Here is a 6,000-nt window from a genome sequence, read left to right on the forward strand (position 1 = left end):
AGTGAAGATGGTCCTGAACATTCTCATGTGCTCTTCCCCAAGATCATTTCCTATTGACGCCTTACATTAGTATGGTATATTAGGTATGGTTTCAGATTGTTACATTGTTAACTAAAACTTCTGCTGTATCCAAGCTTTTAGTTTTCACCTAATTATCATTTTTTGTTCCAGGATCTCATCCAAGAGTGAATCTCACATTTAAAGATCTCCACAGGCACCTCAAGTCTGAGGTGTTTTCTGTCTCTTCCAATCCTTCAGGTACAATGCCCTTTGTTTAAATGTTTTGAAGATTTTCTCATCCCTAAGCTAGGATTCTGTGTCTTGAAGAGGAAGACCACAGAGATAAACATGATTTTTACAGATAACATCAGAGTGCATGCCATCAATATAACAATTTGCTATTGTTTGAATCTAGAATGGCCCCCAAAGACCCATTTACTAGGGGCTTTATCATTACCATGTGTGCTGCTGTAACACAGTAGCGTCTCTAGGATGTACACTCCACGGCTATGGGCAATGTGATCTGGAATGGGGTGTGGGGACCTCCTTTCTCAGCGATCTCAGCGCTCTCCCTTCTCTATTCTTCTCTGCTTCCAGACACTGTGAGCTTAGCAGCCTCCTTTGCCCACTTCCACTGTGACACACCACTATATGACAAGTAGTTGGCCATGGACTGGAATCACCGAAAGCACTAACCGTGAGCCAAACTCAAACTTATTGCCTTTTGAATTTCTCAGGCATTGATCTCAGTGATGTCAAGATGGCCAACACATCACTCTCAATGAAAACTTGTCACCTAACTAAGGCTGTGTTTGTCCATTTTGTCTACTACTAAACTACTCTTTCTACAAGTCCTCTTTGCAATGAAATCACCATACACAGCCTGCACACAAAGAGGATCAGGAGTTCAGTCATTCATGGCTACATGGTGAGTGAAAGGTGTTCCTGAGCTACATGAAATACTGTCTTATTTTAATGACATAATTTTACTCTTTGTGCTATAAAATTTTTGAGGCATTCATAGTTCTCATACACCATTACAATCACAAAGGTAGTTGTATCACCCTAACACAAATCATCCATGTTTTACCCATGCAATTCTCCCTCTCTCCTTGTGAGCATGTGACCACCATTGACATTTTACTATCTTCATAGTTTTACAATTTATAAAAACAAATCTTATAATTGTACTCATACAACATGCAGCCTTTTCATACTGACTTACTTCACTAAGCAGTGCATAGGTAAATATTTGTTCTGTTTTCTGGGGATGGTGATTAATCTCCTTTTGTCACTGCAAGTTATTCTGATATCTGGATATATCACAATTCAATGGTCCTTTCTCCTAATGAATTCACTCAATCAGCAAGTTGATCCCATGTTTGGCAAATGTGAATAATGCTACTATATACAGATTTTCAAACTTTTTAAAATGGATGAATAAATACTCAGGTCACCTTATTCTGTGGGAAGATTATGTTTGCCTTTGTAAGAAGCTGTCAGTCTTGTTTCCAACATGGCTATAGTAGTTTCTGTCCTTCCTGTGATACGTAGCTCAATGAAGAGTAGGTTCGAGTAATTAGAACTCTCAACAATGTCTACCTCATTGCTCTACATCACTACCAGCCATTGCACTGTCAATATTCAGACTTAAGTAATTCTACTTTTCTTATCTGTTTGTGTGTGTATTGTGGGGACGTTCACCTGTACATGAGTATGGAAGCCAACACTGGTTGTCTTCCTCTATCACTCTCCAACTTACTTTTTCAGACAGAGTTTCTGTGAACCTGGGGATCATCAATTTGGAGAGGATGGCTGGCCAGCAAGCCCCAGAGCAACCCATCTCAACACTTAAACACTGAGATCACAACACACTTTGCTTTACCTGCTTTCTCTGTGGGTGTTGGGTATTGATTGGAACACAGTTCCCCATGCTTGCATGGCAAGTACTTTTTAGCAACCCTTTAGCAACTCTCAGGCACCTCAGTCATTCTAATGCATGTACACCAACTGCTTTAATTTGCAATTTCTTAATAACTACTTAATATCCCCATTGATTTTCATATTTCCTTTGATAAAATGCCAATATATTTTTCTTTAGTTTTATTATAGTTTTTGAAGAGATGTTGCCATTTTATAAAAATGTTAAAGCTGATTTGTTGTTGGTATAAGTTTATGAAGGTTAAACAAAATTGGGAAAAAAAATAAACATCACAATCCTTAACCTACCAATCCTTAAACATAGAATAAGCCTCTATTCTGTCAGATTTTTTTTAAGTTCTTTCAAGTTTTTAGTTTTCTGCATAAAAATTGGGTACATATATGTTTAGAATTATATGCATGCGTGTCATTTTTTATTTTTATGTATGTATTTAAATTTTATTAATATGTGTATATTGCATACATGTATGTCAATGCGTCACGTGCAAGCCTGATGCACACAGAGGCTAGAAAAGTGAAGTTAGAGATCCTTGTGAGCCACCAATGTGAGTGCTGGGAATTAACCTTGATCTTTTGGAAGATCAGCCAGTTCCATTGGCTATTGAACCATCTCTCCAGCCACTATGCATTTCATTGCTCTCATTTTGCTTGTGAACATCATTTTATCAATTATTGCTGGTACATAGGGAAATAATTGCTATTAATATTAAGACTGTATCCTGAGAGCTCGATATTGTTGCTTCTTGGTTCTATGGTAGTTTTATTTCTGTCAATTCTGTCAATTCTTTACTATATTCTTTATAAACAGCCATGTCATCTAAACATGAAAGCTATATTACCTCTTCCCTCTCAATCATTATTTCTTCTTACCTTTTCTTGTCTTCTGGCACTGTCTAATACCAGTGATGATGCTAATGATTCCTTATTCCTCATCATTAAGTTTTCATTAAAAAACATGTTAACTAGAAGGTTTTTGTGAATATCTTTATCAAGTGGGAGAAACTCACTCTGTTCCTAGTTTGCTAAGAGACTTTATGAAGAAATAATGTTGAATTTTGTCACATAGTTTTTCTGCATCTATTGATGGTATCATATGATTTTTTTTCCTGAATTAAATCATATTGATTGAACTTGTTAATTCTACCTTGTTCATAATCAAGTCTCACATGGCCCTGATTATATATATTCTTAGAATTCTTAGTGTCTGTTAAAGAGTTTTGCATCTTAACTCAAAGGTTATTAGTCTACTGGGTGCTTTTGGTTTGCTTGCTTCCTCATTTCTGTTGTCATCATCTAAGTTGGCATCAGTGTATTGACATCAGTGTATCACACTTACTGACAACAAGAACCTAGGAAAGTAGAGCCTAAATATGAGATGGATTAATGTCTCATATAATATCCATCTTTACTCAGGACATCAGACAATTTGTATTCTCAAGGTATTCTGAGGGTTAGGTAAAGTCATATGAGCAATGTTCACTGAGTTCAAGCTATACAGTCATGAGGGCAAAGTCACATTAGCTTAGGTTTCATACAGCCACTAGGACAACTCGTGGTACATGGAAACACCATTGTGAATAATAATAACTAAAATGATAGATAATCTAAAGTAAACCCACTCCTGTTTACTATACCTGAGAGGGGCACAAAAGCACATTCAAAGAACAGCCTTGTTTACTTGGAGTTATCTCACAAGTTCTCAAATAGCTTCATTCATGGACTGTGCTCTGACACTGTTTGGGTGTGTAATAAAATGAATTTGTCAAATTGCCTCTTCTGTGTTTTGAAAAATGTGCAAAATTAATATTATTATTTCCTAAATTACTCAGTGAAACCCATCAAGAACACAGTGAGTGCTAGATTTTGAGATTTTATATTTGGTGCTCTGTAAGAACCAGGTTCAAGCCGAGTGGTGGTGGCACATGCCTTTAATCCCAGTACTCAGGAAGCAGAGGCAGGTAGATATCTATGAGTTTGATCAAGGTTAGCCTGGTCTACAGAATGAGAAACACTTTTTTGAAAATAAAAAAAAAATAAAAAATAAAATAAAAAGAAAGAACCAGATTCAGTCAACTGAGCATGGCTCTTCAACTTTGCATTTAGAACTTAAAGAGAACATTTTTCACCATTAAATAACCCTGGAGTCTTTGTTTAAACTAGGTAACCATGGACATGCACGCTGATTTCTAAATTCCTAATTTTGTGTTTACCTCAAGTCAGTGCTATCTTGTTATTTTAGATATTTGCTCTTTTATTTTCATGTTTTCTTAGTTCTCATCATTTTGGGTGGCATGCCATTTATATAGATGGTCATATCCTCTGTAGTGAGAAATAGTTTTGCTTACTGTGCTCCAGTCTGGATGCTATTTATTAATTTTCCTTAGCAGTTGCTCTAATTTATTATTTGTTTCACTTTTGAAGTGACTATATCTGAATATATATGAATATAAAAATGGAGGGTGTTCACTTGTTTTGATTTCTTTCAACACTCAGTATCTCCTTCCACTAACTTCTTGTTTTGATAAAACATCCAATATAACTTTTATTATAGGTTTGCTAAAGATTAAAAACTTTTTCTCTCTAGGTTTCTGTCAAGATTTCATCTTTGTCTTGGGTTATGTACAGCTTAACTAATTATAAGTATGATATAGTTAGTACATAACCAATGGTTACCCCTAAGACTTACTGGGCCAGTGGCTGAGTGTTCAGCTCATCAATTTAGAACAATAATTGATTAACATTTACTTTTTTCCCCCAGTCTTACTTTCTTCTTTGTCTGATATTCTGATGTTTGTTCCATAATTCATGGAAGTGATTTCACAGTTCTTGGGTCTTTTTTCGAGCTTGTTTCTCTTGATCTGTCATCAAGCCCAGAGGTCCCATTGTATTTAGAAAGAATGCACAAAACTTGGACATCCTACAAGAAGTTGCACAGCACATCCTCTCAGATTAAGTCTACTGTCTCCATTGGGTTATTTATAGGAATGGAATTTGCTCACCTCATTTTTTTTTTTACTATTTTTTAAAGTTTATAGAACTACTAAAGACACATAATGAACTATAGATGGCTTTCCAGACTGAGGTGCTGATATTTCTTAAGAAGAAATATTGCTACACAGTTTAGGGTTTGCTACCTTTCAGGATATTAACCAGTTTTATAACTGAACCAACATTATTACACTGAGTCATTAATTAAATTTCTAATAAACAACAACCTCACAAATGCTCTCTAAGTCAGATACAACATTGTACTGATTTAGACATTAAAAAGTAAAATAAAATAAAATATTTTTTTGTATTTTCACTTTTAACTTTTCCATTCTTGATTTTACATTTGAAAAATATTTCTTCAGGATTGCTTATAATAATGTATTGGATTATGAAAATTTTTACAAAAAGTCAGTCTATAAGTTATTGTATGTTAGATTTTTCCTCATACTTGCTATTACAAACAGCATTATAATTAGAGTAGCCTTATTTATAAAAAGTGTAATTTTCATTCTCTTTTGATATATATTCTTAGAAACAGAAATTATGGATCAAAAAGAATTCTCACATTTTTTCTTCATGTTGGTTAAGTACTCTTTAATAGTGTTGTATCAATTAATCACTCAATAACAAGGGATTGTAAAATGTCCTCTCGAACTTGACTATCCTCTTTCTAAGAAACACTTTATTTATTTTAAATAGTGATGTCATTTGTAAACAGTGTCTATTTATTTATTTTGTATGTTTGATAATTGGAATGATTATTTTGAGATATATATATATATACATACATACATATATATATATATATATATATATATATAGTCATTGTATTTACAAATGTCTCAGCTACCCATTGACATCTTTCATTTTAGAATTGCCAAATTATTTTCTGCTGCTTTGACAATTTTCCTATTTATATGTTTTGCTTTTATTCATTGATTCATAAAAAATCTTCATATCTGTTGTGATATATTCTCACAAAAGTTTTTCTTATACTGCCTATGCTTTCTCAAGTTCATTTATGGTATATATTTAATATATGGAAGTTTTTATACTTCATGTACCCAA

The sequence above is a fragment of the Phodopus roborovskii genome, unplaced genomic scaffold (genome assembly GCF_943737965.1).
Source record: "Phodopus roborovskii unplaced genomic scaffold, PHOROB, whole genome shotgun sequence".
Lineage (NCBI taxonomy): Eukaryota > Metazoa > Chordata > Mammalia > Rodentia > Cricetidae > Phodopus > Phodopus roborovskii.